The sequence below is a fragment of the Helianthus annuus genome, chromosome 11 (assembly GCF_002127325.2).
Source record: "Helianthus annuus cultivar XRQ/B chromosome 11, HanXRQr2.0-SUNRISE, whole genome shotgun sequence".
Classification (NCBI taxonomy): Eukaryota; Viridiplantae; Streptophyta; class Magnoliopsida; order Asterales; family Asteraceae; genus Helianthus; species Helianthus annuus.
In genome coordinates this window covers 154,584,298-154,605,405 of record NC_035443.2, presented here as the reverse complement: position 1 = coordinate 154,605,405, position 21,108 = coordinate 154,584,298, and positions in this window count along the sequence as shown.

Sequence of the window (21,108 nt, the reverse complement as noted above, 5' to 3'; positions counted from 1 at the left end):
GTTCCATAGTTTTCACCGTTTGTCAACTCTAGTCCCTTTAAAGTATATTTTCACATACCGGAAGTCTATGACACGTGTCAATGCATTATTGGACGTAATTTTTCGAGGTGTTACATCCTCACCCCCTTAAAAGAAATCTCGACCTCGAGATTTACTGAAACAAATGAGGATATTTTTCCTTCATCGTGGATTCCACTTCCCACGTGTATTCGGGACCTCTACGGGCATCCCATTTGACCTTTACAATAGGTATATACTTCCTTCGAAGCTTCTTCACCTGTCGATCCTCGATCGACAATGGTTTTTCCACGAACTTCAAACTCTCATCTATGTGTATATCTGTATGCGGTATAACCAGTGATTCGTCAGCAAAACACTTCTTCAAATTACAGATATGGAACACATTATGAATAGCGCTAAGTTCTTCAGGCAAGTTTAACTTATAAGCAACTGCCCCGACACGTTCGATTATCTCGAAAGGTCCTATGTATCTCGGGCTTAGCTTGCCTTTCTTACCAAATCGCATCACCCCCTTCCAGGGCGATACTTTAAGCAACACCTTATCACCTACCTCGAAGTGAAAATCCTTGCGCTTTGGGTCCGCATAACTTTTCTGCCTATCCCTGGCAGCTTTCAAACGATCGCGAATCTGAACGATCTTGTCCGTCGTCTCAAAAACGATATCTGGTCCTGATAGCTGGACATCTCCAACTTCTGCCCAACAGATGGGCGATCTACACTTTCTACCGTACAGGGCCTCAAAAGGCGCAGCTTTTATGCTGGAATGGTAGCTATTGTTGTAGGAGAATTCAATCAGTGGTAGGTTCTTATCCCAACTACCACCCAAGTCGATCGCACATGCACGAAGCATGTCTTCCAAAGTTTGAATAGTACGCTCACTCTGACCATCAGTCTGAGGATGATAAGCCGTACTAAAATTCAAACGAGTGCCCAACGATTGCTGGAAACTCTTCCAAAAATGCGACGTATATCTAGTATCTCTATCGGAGATAATAGATACGGGTATACCATGTAGCGCTACAATCTTATCAACGTATAATTGAGCTAACATATCAGAGCTATACGTCTCCTTGATGGGTAGAAAATGAGCTGACTTCGTCAGTCTATCTACTATGACCCATATGGTATCATTTCCTTTTCTCGTCTTTGGTAACTTGGTGATGAAATCCATTGTCACCATTTCCCATTTCCACTTGGGAATTTCAGGTTGTTGAAGCAAACCTGACGGCTTCTGATGCTCAGCCTTGACTTGCGCACAAGTCAAACATTTAGCTACATGCTCTGCTACGGACTTCTTCAAACCAATCCACCAGTAGTTTGCTTTCAGATCCTGGTACATCTTATCGGCTCCAGGATGAACGGAATATTTAGAGCTGTGGGCTTCCTGGAGGATAACATCCCGAAGTCCTCCATAAACTGGAACCCATATTCGACCGTTCAGTCTTAGCATTCCATCTTTGTTGTAGGATAACTGCTCCTCAGTTACTCCTAACTTCTCCTCAGGATAGTTAGCTTCCAACACAGCTTCCTTCTGTGCAGCTAACACCCTTTCGTTCAAATTATTTCTTATTTCAATGCGTTTGGCATTGATTCTGATTGGCTTCACCCTTTCCTTCCTGCTTAAGGCGTCGGCAACCACATTTGCCTTGCCTGGATGGTATCTTATCTCACAGTCGTAATCATTTAGAGTTTCCATCCATCGTCTTTGTCGCATGTTCAATTCCTTCTGATTGAACAAGTGTTGAAGACTCTTGTGATCCGAATAGATTATACACTTGGTTCCATACAAGTAATGTCTCCATAGCTTCAATGCAAATACCACTGCACCCAGTTCCAAATCGTGGGTGGTGTAGTTCTTCTCGTGCACCTTTAATTGTCGAGAAGCGTAGGCAATGACTTTACCTCTCTGCATGAGTACACAGCCCATACCAGTATGTGACGCATCACAATACACCACAAAATCTTCTATACCATCAGGCAATGTCAGCACTGGCGCATTGCTCAACTTCTTCTTTAGAATGTCGAAGGATTCCTGCTGCTTAGGGCCCCAGTCAAACTTAATCTTCTTACGAGTCAACGAAGTTAGGGGCGCAGCAGTCCTTGAAAAGTTCTCGATAAATCGCCTATAGTATCCTGCTAGTCCAAGGAAACTGCGAATCTCTGTAGGAGTCTTTGGCTCCTGCCAATTCATAACTGCTTCTACTTTAGCGGGATCTACTTGGATACCACGCTCACTTACCACATGTCCAAGAAATTGGACTTCTCGAAGCCAAAATTCGCACTTCGAAAATTTGGCATAAAGTTTCTCCTGATGTAGAAGTTTGAGAATACAACGAAGGTGTTTCTCATGGTCAGCTTGGCTCTTCGAGTAGATGAGGATGTCGTCAATAAAGACGATGACGAATTTATCCAAATAAGGCTTGTAGACGCGATTCATGAGATCCATGAATGCGGCTGGTGCGTTAGTGAGCCCAAAAGGCATCACTAGGAACTCATAATGTCCATATCGAGTCCTAAACGCTGTCTTGTGCACATCTTCATCCTTGACCTTCAACTGATGATAACCTGACCTCAAGTCGATCTTTGAGAAGTAGCTTGCTCCTTGCAACTGATCGAACAGATCGTCGATCCTGGGTAACGGGTATCTATTCTTAATAGTGACTTTATTAAGCTCACGGTAATCGATGCACAGACGCATCCATCCATCCTTCTTTTTAACGAACAAGATTGGCGCTCCCCAAGGAGACGAGCTAGGTCTAATAAAACCTTTAGCTAACAAATCATCCAATTGCATCCTCAACTCTTTCATCTCCGTTGGTGCCAACCTATATGGTGCTCTTGCTACTGGCGCTGCACCTGGAATGATGTCTGTTCGAAACTCCACTTGCCTATCCGGTGGCAAACCGGGGAGTTCTTCAGGAAATACTTCAGGGTATTCTGAGATAACAGGGATATCTTCAATCTTCGGCTTTGGCTCATCAATAGTAACTTGTGCCATATAAATGACACATCCCTTCTGCAGGCATCTGGATGCCTTGAGTATGGACACTTGCTCAGGCAATCCATGCTGGGTATCTCCCTGGATAGTAAGTGACTCACCAGATGGAGTCTTAACTACCACTTGCTTTCTATTGCACACAATCTGGGCTTGGTTACGCGCTAACCAATCCATGCCTATTACTATATCGAATCCGGCTAGCTTAAAGGGAAGCAAGGATAATGGGAAGGAATGATTCCTAATGAATATAACACATCCATCTAGAACAGTCGAGGCGGTTTCTATGGTTCCATCGGCTAATTCCACCTCATACTTCACACTTAAGGTTTTAACAGGTAGGTTTAACAATTTACAGAACTTATCATCTACAAATGACTTATCAGCTCCTGAATCAAACAAAACTCTAGCAAAAACATCATTTACAAGAAAAGTACCTGTAATGATGTTGTCATCTAGAACTGCTTCCTTGGCGTCCATTTTGAAGACTCTCGCATTGGTCTTCTTTCCCTCATCGGCTTTCTTTGCGTTCTTTGGGCAATTAGGCCGGATGTGCCCTTTCTCATTGCAACCATAACAAGTTGCATCCTTTAGCCTCTTGCAATCTAATGCCTTATGATCCGGGGACTTACAAATCCCACATAATTTCTGCTGAGACTGAGATCTAGACTCCTGCCTGCATCTCCCAAAATGATGCTTCTTACAAACCTTGCACCTGGGTTTCTCACCCGACTGATGATCTCCCTTCTTGAATCCCGACCCTTTCCTGTGGTCGTTGTTCCCTCGGTGTCTTTTCTCCGATCTTCGTGAGGTGTCATCCTCACGTTTCCTCTTGTTCTCCTCAGAGTTCTTAAGAGCTCTCAACCTGACTACATCCTGAGTGAGTGAGAGAGATAGATCAGCTACTGATCTGAATGTCGTAGGCCTCGATGCCTTAATGCTCGCCTTGATCTCTGGTGCCAAACCCCCAATAAAACGGGCAATCCTTCGTGGCTCTGGGGTCACCAAATATGGCACTAATCGAGATAAGGTGTTGAATGTGGTGAGATATGCCTGACAATCGAGGTTCTTCATTACCAGGGATACGAAATCTGATTCGATCCTTTCGACTTCGTGTTGAGGGCAGAAATTTTCTTTGATCAGGGCTACAAACTGATCCCATGTCATACCGTACAGAGTGGCCTTACCGGCAGCTTGTAGGAGAGATTTCCACCATGCTAGCGCATCTCCTTTAAATGACTGGGACACGTACTTCACTACGTCCCTATCAGCACACCCGCTGATATCAACAACCGTATCCATCTCATCTAACCACGTCATGTAGTCGACTGCTCCTTTTCCCCAGTAAAATCTCTGGGTTTGCATGAAACGAAATACTTATACGTACAGGACTTACTGTGCGTATCATGCTTCTGCTTGATTTCTTGTTTTGGGACACTGCTGTGGTTGGAGGAGTGATTATCCTCATCATCCTTCTTCGGCTCATTTTTCTTTGATACATCATTCTTAGAGGGCGGCTTGCTATGAGCCTCCGAATGAGTCTTGGGCTTGACGTGCGATACGGTTCGGGTCCTACTCCGAGTCCCGCTCGATTCCCTGAATTGCCTATCCATGGCCTTGGCAACAACATTTTCTACCAGTGCTTGTAATTCCGCACCAGTTACATGAATCTTAGTGTTATCAGGGTGTTCCTCAGAACGACTGTTTGTTTCTTCCGATTTTGCCATGTAGCTTTAAGAGCTATAATAAAGTAAGGACAAGGTCTATTTAGAAACCTAACAGTATTATCGTTCTTGACGAATTATTAACCATAGTATTAATAACCATAATAGTTAATTTATTTAATTTCATTCAGCATTTTAACAGCATTTATCATAGATTGAAATATATATATTGGCACAATAGGCCTAGTCACTTCGGACAACTTCTAAATTTTAAATTTAGATTTTTATAGGATTAAAATTTGTATAATTAAACAGATAATCCTTTACTTGGCAGGGAGTCATAAACCACAACTGCCTTTTTGTTTTATATGACATAGTCATAACCCGTAGGCATCATGTCATAATCAGACATGTATACAGATACAATCTGTAGATAATTTATTAAAAGGGTGACATGTGTGATTTTACAGATCACGCTAGCCAAGAATGTTAACATGTTTACAGATGTTAACAGAGAATTGAATCTTTTTAACCAGGTTTTACCATATTGGCCAGGTCTTTTAATAAGACATTCAAACTAGGTTTTACCTTCTTAAGATTCTTATTAAATGGCAATCAAAATAACAATTGATATTTTTCATTTATTTGAATATTATATTCATGCACATAGATAAAATAAAAACTTAAATTAACCATTTAACATAAAGTAAACTAGTACAACTTCGCCCTAAACGGGACTTTTCTCAAATAGCATGCCCACGCAGGGGCTAAACCAAATAACAGACAAAACAAACAAACAAAACAAACCCACGCAGGGGTTAAACAGAAACAACATACCCACGCAGGGGTAGAACAAGAGAAATATACCCACGCAGGGGTAGAGTACAGGAATAAATGTCCTCGCAGGGACATGAGTAAATGAGCTATCAAACAAAGGATTTAATAATCCTTGTTACCCTTACCCTTGATCAAGTCAACCATCTTCTTAAACATTCCGCGGTTGTGGCGGCGATCTTCCCTCATTTCCTGTCGCAACTCACGTCGCACGTCGTTTATCCCTTGCAGGATTTCTTGGACTTGCGGTGGCGACATCATCGGCGCCGGCGGCGGTGGCTGATACTGCGGTGGCTGAGGAGGCTGCGGCTGCTGGTAGCCGTGCGGTAAGTATCCAAAAGCTGATTGTCCCGTAGTCCAGGGACCTCCAAAAGCACTCTCCTGATTGAGAGGGTTATAGCCCGAAGCTATCCAGTAAGGATCCCCTGTATAGTCATAACCCGGGGGAAAAGTCGGCTCAAAAGGGTTGAACTGTGCTGCGCTAGCATACGCAGGGATTGGCTCTCCAAAGTTCTGCGGTGGCGGTGGCGCAATAGGCGCAGAAGTAACCTCTGAGACAGGATGCTGAGATTCTCCCATCTCTGACTCCTCGTGAAGCGGCGAGTAGCGGCTGCTACCTGAATGTCGAGGGGTGCCAATGCGTATCCCTCCTCGCGTAGACATACGCGCGTTCCTCCTTGGCCTCTGAGGCGGAGGAGGCAAAACCGGCGGTGGTGGCGGCGGCGGAGTGACCACGTCGCGCCAGAATCCCTCAGAAGGATCCTGCTGCTGCGGCTGCTGCTGAAGCTGCTGCTGGGAGTGATGCTGGGAGTGCACGGGAGAGCTGTGGTAGGACAGGTGCATGGGAGAGTTATGGTAACTAGGGGTAAAAACCCAGTCGTGCTGCTTGAATCTCTCCTCGAAACTATCGGGACCATTGTAAGGTGATCCCCTGAACGGTGACCCATCAGATATCTCAATGGGGTGGTTAGGTGTGCCGGACGGTGGCATGGAAGGATCGGTGTCCTCATCGACCTCCATCTCATTGCCACCAGAGAAGTGGTCTTCAGGTCCAAGTGGGTTATGACCCACTGGTTCTTCCAAATAGGCATCAGGGTTGTACAGGCCCTGATATACGGGTGCTGGGTAATCATAAGGCGACTGGGGTAGAGGAATGTAGGATCCGTGGGAGTTGTGGGGCTCATTTTCAGAATGAGGCCCAAAAGAGTGTGGTAGGGAAGGTGAGGTACTCAGTGACACTGAGTGCCTGGCTGGTTCAGCGAATGATCTCCAAAGATCTCGGGCAGCAGTGTTATGGGATGCTGATGGGGTTCGCCTATGCGAAGGACCTGCCTCATGGTCATGAGAGGTGGCGAATGCTCCTCGTCCCCTTCCTCGTACACGTGGCGGCATCTTGAACCTGTCAAAAATCAAACAAGTGGCACAACAAGATATATATAAGACAAAGTTAGAAAATAAAAGAAAATTTGAACATTTCCTAAGTTCTTTGTCTAGACTCGAAAATCGAGGAATGTGCAATTGTGTAACTGAGATTAAACACAAAAGACTAGTGTTTAATTCAGTCAGCGTTGGCTCTGATACCAACCTGTCACACCCCGATCTCCACGTGTCACCGGTGGGCCCGGTGTGGGGTACAGTGACGTAGTTGGCATCATCATAGACAAACAACACAATATAATAATGCACAGCGGAAGCAGAAATAGATTCATTTCAACTTTAATTAAAATGTAATAATAAATATCACAAGTAGTTAAAACGGATCCACAGGCGGATCAAATAAAATAAGATATATTGTTCAACAGTTTATTGTCGTCCGAGCTTGCGAGACTATTGTGGACGCTCTTTAGGAAACAGCCAGCCTAGTACGTATAGTACCTGCACTTAACCTTTTGGGAAAATACGTCAGTTTACACTGGTGAATACAAATTAACTGACTCATTTTAAAAATGATTGAAAATTGATTTAAATGCACATGGCATAAATATTTTTATAACTTGGGATAATTATGCAATATAAACTTGTGAACGAATTACATGCTACTCGTACGTTCGGTAGCCCGGATCTTGTCCGGGTTAAAGATTAATTGACACACCACATTAAAGAGTTATACACGACGGGTGTACGCCTACACCCCGTGCTCTGGTCGTGGCCATCTCGTAAGATAATGCCAAGGATATCCGGGACACGGTCAATAACCCCCCAAATGCTTAAAGTAAAACAAGACTGTTTAAACGAGCCGAACAAACTATTCCAATTGCATACCCAAGGGTGCAAGATTTGTGCGCTCGATCAAGCGGTATTCTATATACCGTACCCCAAGCCCGTATAGGGAAAATAAGTCAAAATGTATTTACCTGAGTAAGTATGAATCACAATTGGCAAGTGAGGGTAGCTTTTACTGGGCTTCCTATTCTAGAACAAAGGTTTATAATAACCTATTAGATTCCTAACGGGTCTTTATTTAAGCCTGAGCTTTGACCGGTTAGTTTTAAGGACGATACGGTACAAGCGCACGATTAAGCGAACATCGGATAGAATGTGATTTAGACCCGACAAGTTTGAATACTTGTATAATACGGGTATACTAAATACATTCTGGATTTTGAGATAAAAATGATAACGTTTGACCCGTTTCGGTCAATTTATGCAAACTAGTTACATAAATCGAACCGAACGCAAAAAGAGCGTTTCGGTAGCCACAAGAGTCATATGCAAGTTCCCTGAGATAATATGCTTTAAATATGATATAATATCAGCAAGTTATGTTCTATTATGCCCCGGATAGATTTAAACTCAATTTATGCCTTATAAGGGCATTTTGGTCATTTAAAAGTTTATAAAAGAGTTAAATTGTAAATCTGAGTTTCGGGTCTGATTTATACAGTAAATATACTTCATTTAACATATTATAACAGTAGGGTATGACTCATATACAAAACTTGTCCTTTAAAATCAAACTATGCACCGTAAGGGTATTTTGGTAATTTCACAAGGGCTAAAAATGTCAAAACTGGAAATCTGAGTTCAAAAATTTATACTTACTGTTATTATATGAAAATATGCTAAATACATCAATAGGTATGAGTCTTATATGTTTAATATGAGTATAACGCTTACTATGCGCTAAAAACGCTAAAAATGCGATTTAGAGCTGTTTCCGGGTTTTTAAAAGAAAGCTGAGATTTTTATATTTCCAGAATGCTCAAAATAATTTATTTAACAAATAAAATCAGTAGAAAAAGGTTTGGGGTCAGAAGGATGTATAAAACTCATTTTATGGCTTAAACGGTCAAAACCGGCATTAACCGAATCGACTAAGCGATCTATGATACGATCAGCCAAAAATTAAATAAAAATCTTCAAAAATCCCAAATTATTATATAACATCAGTGGGTAAAAAGTTTTATATCCAAAAGTGGCCTTAAATAGGTTATACGCTAAATGCGCCGTTTATGTGACATAAAGCTATAGTTTTACGATATCGGCCATAACTCAAAATCTGGACCACCAACTGATCTCAAATTTTCGGTGCAAGTTTATAAATTAGTAATAAAGATTTCTACTCTTTCACTTTTCCAAAAATCACGTTTTATATCAAAAAGGGCAAAATAGTCAACTTTTAAGCATAATCGGAAACATGCATATGAATCGGTTAAGCATAGACTCAAGTTGTAAAAATTCCAGAAAGTTAAACATAAATAAAAATGGTCAAAAATAGACTCTAATGCAGATCTCAAACATGCATGCATGGATCCGAATCGAGAGTCAACGAAAAAGTCGTTTTATAAGACTTTCGGTTCCGATCCGAGTTTATACTAAAGATTGACGAGTTGATCATGGTAATACATATTCTTACATTCATTATAAAGCTATTTTTGATGATCAAACTGATTGCATGTCATCTACATTACCATTTACGCTATATTTCGCAAAAACCATTTCTGTTGACTTTTTAAGAACAACTTTGACTCGAGAAATAGCATGCTTAGAGTGGGAATCAGAGAATACCCTTTTGAGGGTTTGTTTCCCACATAAATACCAACTTATAAGTGGTTTCAATTTGAGAAATGACAGAGCCAATTTCTATTAATTGAAAAGTCAACTATATGAACCACGGTTTGACTTTTTAACTAATAATCTATGCGAGAACGGATTATAGAATGATATGAAGGCTTACAAAGGTCCTAATGAAGCTTAGATAACACTTGGAGGATGCCTTGTCGATCAGATTGCTCCTGGAAAGCCTTGAGAGTTCTTGCAAGTTTGTGGTTTTCTTTGTTACTAACACAAGTGCCTCAAAATGTGAAGAAATGATCTGATTTATGGAGAATTCAGGTGTTGTAGAAGCATCACAAGTGTCCCAACATGCATGGCCATCTATTGGTGAGAATTGGAGGTGCTAGCAGCTGTATCCCACTCAAAATTCGGACCCAAATGGCCATTTTCACGAAGTCTGCATCTGGGCAGTGGGTCGCGGCCCGCATTAGGCAGCCCAGGCGGGCCGCCTGGTCTTTGCAGCTGCCAAACTTCTTTCAAACTTGGCAGCTTTGGTCCCTGTCTTCGCACGCGAGGTTTTGGCTGCTTATCTTGACTCGTAAACCCCCAAATCTGATTTTTAAGAACATTGGGACATTTACCAACATGGTAATGTCCTCGGTTAACTTTGCGCTCACCCGAAAAGCCATGAAATTCGACGTTGACGCTTTTAACCCCTCAAGTACGGTTTTGGCCATAACTTTCTCATACGATATCGAAACTTCATGAAATTTTTACCACATATTATAGTGAGTATATTTTAGCATTACAAAGCTTCGAGTCTGCCAAAAGATCACTCAGAGGTATAAATTCAACATGTTGACACTTTTGGCCCCTATAGTTTGTAATTCCTCACTTTCGTGCAATTTCCGCTTCGTATGATCCATGATCCATCCGTTTAGGGTTATAAACATTATGTAGGGTTATTATAGAGTCTATTTATCCATTGTTGACACTTTGGACCCTTACGTTCCATAGTTTTCACCGTTTGTCAACTCTAGTCCCTTTAAAGTATATTTTCACATACCGGAAGTCTATGACACGTGTCAATGCATTATTGGACGTAATTTTTCAAGGTGTTACAACGGATGATCCGTGGTAAGGTATCAAGATTTGCCATAGTAACCATACCCTTGATATGTGGCACCAACCCACTGATGTACAGCCCGATCCTCCTGTGGGGCGGGCTCAATAAGTTTGGGCACATGCCTGCAAGCTCATGATTTCGCTTCGTATAAGCTTCGATCTCGGATCCCACCATCTTCAGATGACAGTACTCATTCTCCAGCTCTGAATTTGGTCATGAGGACAGTACTCCTCTCGTAACAACTCCTTGAAATCATCCCATGTTGTAGCATTCGTCATATGAATTTCCAGCATTTGAACTTGGGTATTCCACCAAGTTAAGGCACCGTCCTCTAGTGTTCCTGAAGCATACTTCACTCTGTCCCCACATCAGACAATTACACATAGAAAACCCCGATTCAGCCTTTTCAAACAAGCTAAGAAGTCCCACTGCTCATTCAGTTCCATTAAATGTTTGCGGCTTGCAATCCATGAACGCCTTGAAAGTACAGATTGGCAGATTGTTTTGATTCTGTTTCACGTGTTGACCTGGAGGTGAAGAATGTTCAACGTATGAATGAAAATTTGAGTATGTGAATAAAGAAAAAGAATCGTCTTATTGTGAATGTCGTACCAGCTTGCTGAGCTGCTAGGGCCTCAGCCCACACGCGTGTTGATGAGATCCGTCAACTCCGCCTGAGTCATGACAATGTTGGCACGTCCACCACCGCGGCCATCACCGTGTCCACCACCACGTCCACCTCGTCCATTCATGATTCTGTATTCACAAGAAGAGTGGAAAGAGTAAGAATCACGATTGAATATAAATCAATCATTGTGGTGACTATAGATTGTTGAATCCCTAATTATGTCGGATAATGGGTCAGAATCCTTTCACACTTGCTAAGCCTCACTGGGACTCACATACACCTCAAATTATTATTACGTGTGCACTCATAATGCTAATGTGATTTGCATATTCATCTCAATTCCTCTTAACTTGCGTCAAAAGATCCTCAGATTCGAGTGTTAAAAACTAAGGTGTTGTTAAAACGATAAGAATCATGAAATTCTAGAGATGCTTCATTACTGTGTAAGAAACTATATGCAATGCAATGCAATGCGTATGTCTATGCTAAGTGTAAAATGTATACAGTAAGTAAAGACGAACCGCAATCTGGAGCGTAGTGTCATGGTCGCCTTCGGAACTTATTTAGTTATAGTCTGGTTTTATAAAACGTTTTAAAAACCTAGTTCACTATAACGAGTGGCTCTGCTACCAAAGTGTCACACTCCCAAAGTACCACATGCGGAAACCACCACGAGGCGTGTGACATACCAGGATCTAGCCACTAATCACATTGAACTAATAGTAATATAATAAACTTGAAATCTCATTCAACGTGAAATGTATAATTCAATCATCTGTTTAAAACAAAATACGTTCAACGGAAGCATTTGAAATAGTTCTAAATGTTTGAAAACAACTTGTTCGCAAGACATAACATCAAATATGTTAACATCGGCATGACCCATGACATCCACAGCTCCTCCGATTGCAAGCTCTATTTCATGAAGTTACCTAACGACCTGCAAGCATGCAGAAAAAGTGTATCAGCTTTAAGTTCACAGTTTTGTTTACGAAAATCATGTAAGTGTTTAGTTTAAAGACATGCCAATAATAAACTCGATATTGAAGTGACTTTATGTTTATTTGCCCTAATTAAGGTTATTAGTTCATGCCCGTCCTCCCCGGTACAGTGTGAGGTTTGTCAAGCCTAATAGCGCAATCAACTAATACCTCGTTGCCTCCCCGGTACCTAGTTCGGTAGTAAGTATGGACTTTTGTGATAGAGTTGAGTTTAATAACTAACATCAAAATTAAACCAAAGTAATAAAGTAGTATTCCTCCTCCGAATATTAGTTTGTTTGTCCCTCCCCGGGACGCATGCTTGTGAAGAGTAGTGAACTCACCTTAGTTTGCTCGGTATGATAACGTACTTCTAGTGTTAATTAATGGTTAGGTCCATTACACGCGACCTAAGGTATAATGTCATATAAGTGACTATACGAGTAGGGTCTTGAAATACCCTAAGTCCAAACAACAATGTTTAGTGTGGTCAAGTTTACAAGTTTAACACAAAGTGGTTTCTCTGGTTGGTGACAACAGTTGGTGAATTGAGAATACAGATTTCACATACACTCACACAACCAATCATATACACATACATAAATTCGGACCATATATGTTAACACATTTGTATATCTTTAACATACTTTGTATACACGGACACCGTTTAAGAATAAAAGGACCGTGACTAACTATCCACATTGACCCACAAACAAAACAAGTTTGGTTCAATACTTTGCGTGGGTTATTCAGACTATGTATACCGTTCAAATTCATTTGCATGTTATATTTTTAAATCACTCAAAAACAAAAACTATAATAAGCATAGAAGATCGGTCATTCGAGTTTTATGTCCTGAACATGATTATAGTTACATGTTCGGATCCCACATGGATCTATATCCTGACACAGTTAAAGTCTGAATCATGCCAGATTATATATATACATATATATATATATATACATATATATATATATATATATATATATATATATATATATATATATGTGTGTGTGTGTGTGTGTGTGTGTGTGTGTGTGTGTCGTCGGCCCTTAGGTGAAGTATAAGAAAGAAACCCTGATGTTTAACTAACCAAATTCGGACCACAATAAACTTACCAAACTCGGACTCATGCATTCTCAATCAATAAACTCTGAATATGGGAGTCTGTGTGGACTTAACCAAAACTTGGAACCCTTTCTACTCTCAAAACCCGGACCCCCTTATATCCAAAACCCTGACCCACATGTAATCAGTTTGGTCCAAATCCTTTAAATAATACCCGGCAATAAATAATCAAAGATACTCGAACCTGACATTCTTGTTTAAACCCGCATATTCCATTTTGTTTTAAACAAACTCTGATGAATAACTAAACTCTGACTCGTTTGGTATAAACTCGGACCCCAAGTGGCAAACCCTGACTCCCTATTACGTATGTGAAAACCCTGACAATCATGCTAAATTCGGGCCACATGTAAGATTTAAAACCTTAAACTTTCTGTTTTAACTTGAAAATTAATGATATGATAAACTCTAATCTTTATTGATAAACTCTGACTAGTATATCAAAATTTAACAAACTCTTATCTTTAAAACACACAAGTCCTGACATGATTAAATTCGGACTTTGTGACTTCACAAAGCCTAACTGTTACTCTGGACAAACAACACACAAAATTAACAAAAGCAAAACTGCAATACAACAGTTACAATCACAATCAGCACCATCAAAACCCTAATCTACCATATGAATCAAGCAACACTTTAACAATTCTAGTATACCAATTGTGTCCTAATACTAGGCAAACACTTATACGTTCATTCTCAAACTAGCATATTCTATCAGGATTATTAACTAAACACAGAACCAAATGTTTGGACCTCTAGTGTTTGCATGAAATCAGAGATCAAAGATATCAACGTACAATCACAAAGCAATTACCTTAGATTGATTCTAGATGGATTGAAAGATCAAGTCTGATGATTTGTGTGATGTGCAACCAAAATGATTAGAGAGTGATTAGAGAAGAATGAATTGCAACTATCGTATAATGATTTGTGAGGGAGGGTTTATGGTTAGGAGTAGTTTAGTAAACTTTCACAAATAATCTAGACATCCCCCTAAGTATGCAACTATCACACCAAGACACCTAACTCACGCAATCCATATTTAAAACACATAATTCACACTAATCATGTAAATCGTCCGCTTGTAATTATTTGTATTAGTCACCAACGTTTGAGAGTTATCACATGTGTGTTTCGGTAATTTCCCGAATTACTAATGTAGACTCATTTAACTAACCCTTGTTGCCCAGAATGATCTTTGATCTCTAGATCGCAAATGATAAATGTAACTTTATTGAATACTGAAATTTGAATACAATGGAATGATTACAAATGAAACTATATATCCCTATTTATACTAATCTAATGGGTACGAGTGTAGAGACATGTCCCTTCGTGAATGGATGTGTCTCTAGATCTTGTGGTTGTAATTAAATGTGAAGAGGTGCGACTCTAAGATCCAAAAGTCGCGTCCCTTCATCCTTGTATGGCTGCGATTTGTGAATGGGTGCCTCCCAAGGGGTTTCGCACCCTTTAGGGTGGTGGTTACCAACTTCTGAAATGTCATAAACAGCCCCTGAACTTTGTAACCGCCATATAACTACCTCTTAACAGCCATATAACTATCTTTTAACTAATAACTAATAAACCCCTGCACTTTGGATGTGTAGAGATTAAGGATTTCATTCACCCCCTTAATCATGAACATCCTTAAGTTGTTGCATATCTTGAACTCCGAGTAGTTCTCGCATTGTAGCAAACTTGACCCTTGCTAGTGCCTTTGTAGTTCTCCACTTATGTGTTCCACAGTGATATCTTCTTTCTCCACGCATTCTCTTATGAAATGATAGCGTGTATCAATGTGCTTGCTTCTTCCATGAATGAGTGGATTCCTCATGATTGCTATTGCAGAAACATTATCCACCCTAAGTGTTATCTTCTCTTCCTTCCAGCCTGTAATTTCACTTAACAATCTTTTAAGCCATAGTGCTTGGCATGCTGCTGCAGTGGCTGCCATGAATTTTGATTCACACGATGATAATGCCACTGTCTGTTGCTTTTGTGTACACCAGGTTACAGGTGATTCTCCAAAATAGAATAGCAGACCAGTTGTTCCTTTTCCTTTGTCTGTATTAACTCCAAAACTGCTATCACTATAACCTGTGATCTTACATCCTCCTTGCTTCTTGTAGATGATTCCATGCTCTTTAGTTCCTTTGATATAACGTAATATTTGCTTCACTACTTTCAAGTGTTGCTCCTTTGGTTCTTGCATGAATCTACTAAGCAAACTGACTGGGTAACATAGATCTGGCCTTGTATGCAATAAGTACCTGAGAGAACCTATCAGGCTTCTGTACTGTGTTGCATCTACTAGATCTCCTTCTTCAGTCTTTGTTAAATGTGTTCCTGGATTCATAGGAATCTTTGTGTCGTTGCAGGTTATCATATCAGCGTCTTTGAGTATCTTGTTGATATAGCCTGACTGCTTGATGGCTATCTCACCCCCTGCTTGAATAACTTCTATTCCCAGATAATATGCTAGCAATCCTAGATCGCTCATTTCAAACTTGATCTTCATCTGAGATTTGAAAACATCTTCATCTGAGTTTGAAAAAAAAATAACTAGATAAACGATTGAAAGACGAGTCAGTCGTCCACGTCACCATCCCCGAGGTCACTACCATCATCATCGTCTTCGTCATTATCCGAGACCTCCTCTGGCTCTTCTTCCTCCTCTTCCGGATCTTCTTCTTCCTCTTCGGGTTCTTCATCAGACCCTTCCGCCTCTGGTTCGGGAGGTGCCGGGACTGGGGCTGGCTCGGGTTCAGGTGCGAAGCGAGCTTCCTCCAAGTGATGGACCCTCCAATCTATCATACCTATCGTTTCGGCCTGCGAGTTAAGCCTTTCGCGATCCACTCGAGCGTCTCTCAGTATCAGACCTTGTACCTCACGCCCTTTTAGGGCTTCTGCCTTCAAGTCAGTAGTCCTCCTAATAAGTTCCTGTATCTGCTTCTCTTGAGCTTCCAATCGCCCTCCTTGGGTATCAACCTTTCTTAGTAATTTCTGATTCTGCTCCATTAAGACTTGGTTTTGTTCTATTAGAATCTGGTTATAATCTCGGAGGGCCTTACTCACAGCCGACTCGGCCTGAGCGCTGAGGGGGTTAACTGGTAGTGCATGCGTAGGTCGGGAGGAAGACTCCCCGCCCTGTGCGAGTCTCTTCCTATAAGCAGCACGCGTCTCCATCTGACGCGGGGGTGAATGAGTATCAGCGGGTGCCTTCCCTGGCGCCCGGGATTGGTCGAAAGATGCGGACGGTGTAGACATGCCTGTCGAGTTGATGACGTAACGCAAGTTAAACGAAAGAATGCACACTCACAACTTTCCAAAAGAGGGTATTAACGCAGAAAGGAAAAGAAATGACAGAAAGAGTAAGCACACAAAGTTTCAATCAATAGTTGCTACGTCCGTTTCCTCGTTCACTCATGTTTCTACATATGGAAATGAACTGATTCAGGGGTCGAAAACGAGGAAAGTGTTCAGGTTTATCACGTTGAGAACGATTAACTACCATATTCATACACAAACAGGGAAGAACCCCTCTCACACTCGTTAAGCCTCATTGGGATTTGCATGCACCACGCGTTATTATTATGTGTGCACCCATGATAATAAGGCGGTTTGCATGCTCCTCTCGATGCTTCTTAACTTATGTTTGAAGTTTCTCCCATTCCAATCAACACAAAATAAGCACTACCAACAAGATTTGAATTTACTAGATGCAAGTGTTATGCTGCACTATCAATGTGTCATGATGCCTACCATGTCATATCGTGCATGCTATAAATACAGTTACATTTACTAGGCATATAAAGCATAAGCTAAGGAGGAACGAACCTTGCAGTCTGAAGCCGAGTGTCATGGTCATCGTTTGGATCAATTCGGTTATAGTCTGGTTTTATGAAAACGTTTTAAAACCGAGTTCTCTATAACCAGTGGCTCTGATACCAAACTGTCACACCCCCAAATTACCACCTAGGGCGTGTCCCTAATGGAGGTGTAACGATTCAACAAAGAGCCACCAATCATATCAAACACAAGTAATAATGTATTGAAATACTCAATTGAAAGAAATGTATTGTTTGTAGTTTAAACCAAAACCAAAGTATTGAGCGGAAGCATAAAGTATCAATGTGAAATGTATCAAAAGCAAATTAAGATAACGGTTTATTATGACCACAACCACTCCAGCAGCATCAGACAGCAAGCTCCCAAGTTCCTTCAGTAATCACCTACAAGCATGTAAACAAGTGTGTCAGACTACGCTGGTGAGTTCAAGGTTTGTGTTTGTTTACCAAGTTGCGTTACCAGTCATGTGAGTAAAACAGTTTACAAAACGATATGTTGTTTGTTGTTAAGATGTTTGATGTTTCGATGTTGTTCATGTTAGATACCCTAGGGAGTGTGCCCATGTGTATCCGGGGAGTGGATACCCCTTAACGACCGTTTGCTATGTTGCCATCGTTAGATACCCTAGGGAGTGTGCCCATATGTATCCGAGGAGTGTGCCTCTAACAACCATAGCCATACCCAGATAATTAGTTCACGCCCGTCCTTACGGCCCGGTGTGAGGTTTCCCACCTAATAGCGCTATCAACTAATCACCCCCATTGCCCTCCAGGCAATAACCAAAACCGATTAAGTTATTTACCCAATGTTTCCCTTCCAAATGTTTACCAGTTGTCCCAAACCACCGGGACGCATGCTTGAGAAAAGTGCAGTGAACTCACCTTGGTTTGCTCGGTTAGATTAAACGTTCGTTAAACAGTTGATCAGATACGTCCTAACAGGATTACCGATAACAGTCAGTTCTACATGCGCATGAACCACATTTTCCACGTACATTTAATTCAGGTATTCGTGTCCACATAAAGCACATTCATGTAATACACACGTGTAATTCTACTCATGACAGTTAACCCATTCATCTAATATCATCAAATAACCTTAATGTTTAACTATTTAAGCCAACTACCATTTACATCACATAACCAATGCCACTGTTTCGTAAATTTATATATATTTATTCATGCACTAACCATGTACAATTAAAATCACTACTTGTAATTCAACATCCATCCGAACAACCAATCTGTTTAGTGATTAATTATCATGTCATCAAAGTGTGATACATATAAATCTTATATCAATAGCCACTACCCTTGATCATGCTATAATAACAATTCTCAATCATAATATCAATTAATGAATTCACATGCAATTGCTTTAAAGGGGTTCGTCGATGATATATAAGGGTTCGCCAACACTAACACACACAATCAAAGTTCTGTCAAATTATCACGTGACCGAATATATACATGACATATTATACTGTCATCATCAATCATCTCATGACTTAGGGGGCATCAACATCATGGCCGACATATCATCAACATATGTAAATTAAGTGTGGCCGACATATCAAATTTTGTGACTTTGGACTTTGGGTTTTGGAATTGTCAACAACATCATCATTAAATAGGGGCGGCACAATTACAAACAATTTGGTGGATGTTTGGTCCATTCATGGCATGACAACACAACCTTTAATCAAATCAAATAGAGTTTGATGCATGTTTGACCACCGAAAATATTTAATGCAACTCACATGAATCACTTGAAAATAATAATAACACACCACTGACAAACCCACATGCATATAAGAAGTTAATGGCCGAAGCCCACATGCATATCAGTCTACACATTCATTAATTTACCATATTAATCACAAATAAGTGTCACAAACCGCCCTCCCCCCATTGGACCTCCACTCGGTCCAATAGTTGATCAACATCCCAATCTTGGACGGCCACATGCTTAACACACGCACATGATTCACATGATTCTAGCCGCCTACACTTTCACATGATTCACAAACACACGCACATGACAAACAAGGACAGCCATGATTATATCAACTCCACTTTATTCAATGAACAACTTTTATTACATAACCTATACTAACAAACATCAACTAAGGCCACAAAGAAGACAAGATGTTATGTACTAACCGAGAATTCTGATGGAAAGATAATCGTTCACCAAAGTTCGGCTATGAGCGATCGGCTATGAACGATCAGAGGGAAGCTAGGACGATCTGGGTTGTTTATCGATAATGGCGTGGGGTTTGTTATAATTATAGACTCAATTGGTGTGTTTGATTTGTATTATAATTCGTATAGGGTGTTGGGCCAGCTAATCCAGTAATAAAGTAAATGGGTCGGTTAGCTAATAAACAAGAATGTTGGGCTGGGCTTATTATTCGAACTAATAAACAAGGGTTGGGCCGGTTAACAGTCCATCAATGCTTAGCTTATCGGGCCTCATAATGGCTAGTGAGGACCGGCCCAATGTGATATAGCCCACAAATATTTTTTTTTTTGAACATAATTATGGCGCGTTTACTAGTCGTAATGAAAGTGAAGGAGGAATAACGAGGAATCAAATTTAGCGAGATTAACCTTAAAAGTTCGGGTTGTCACATCATCCCCAACTTGAAGGAAATTTCGTCCCGAAATTTAGCAAACAGTCACTGAGGGAGCTAGTTTTGTTAAGCGTTTCGCGGGGTGTCACATCATCCCCAACTTGAAAGAATTTTCGTCCCGAAAATTGATCTAAAGCAATGGTTTAAAGTAAGTTCCGACGAACTCGATCTATAGATACTTTACAACGCCTGGGGCTAATTTTGTGATCAGTGGAAATCATGGTATGGTGGTTTCAAAGCACATATACAACAAAATCATGCAAGGGTTATCGGAACATGATATGCATATAAAGTAAGATCAGGAAATCAGATTATTAACCACGGTAACTATCCCTATTCAACCAATGCACCAGGATTCACATATTATCACATGATTAATCAATCATATATGAAAATCATACCTTCAATATCACACATGAACAATACCATACAACGATGAATATTGCAGGCAAGAATCAAGAGTTACTAACCAAAACCAGTCACACAATAACAATTTATAATTACTGAGTTCTATGCCCTAAAACATCATGGTTCTCATTCATCAAGCGACATACTCACATGATAACAGAACACAAATCACGCATACACCATGTATAACACAATTAAATACACATATCATGCGTCAGTCAATAATAGTTAACTATGATGGAACACTAACCCGACAAACGACACACTGCGACTTGTTAACACGCAAGAAAGGGTTGCGACTAGGCTGGCTTTTCTTGATATCGTCGTCGACCTCAGGAGGGGGGGGGGGGTTTCGAGAGAGATGAGGCTACCGTCCAAGATTGAGAAAGATAGGGTTTGTTTTGGTAAATTAGGGATTATTTAATATCAATACATAATTAGTGTACAAAGGCCAGCGAGGGGTTTACCATAATTAAGGTAACTGTAGTGGTGTCAAAGATGTGACTCTTGTGGTGCAAAGATAAAAAGAGGTAAGGTGACGACTCAGTACAAGTAATATCCCTTAAACGATAAAATAAGAAATCCATTCAAATCAAACCATATAAGTCACTACATCGAATATTCGCAAAAGTTTTAATCACCATGATTGTTTGTACGAAAACAACTGAAAGAAAAAAAAAATAACTAGATAAACGATTGAAAGACGAGTCAGTCGTCCACGTCACCATCCCCGAGGTCACTACCATCATCATCGTCTTCGTCATTATCCGAGACCTCCTCTGGCTCTTCTTCCTCCTCTTCCGGATCTTCTTCTTCCTCTTCGGGTTCTTCATCAGA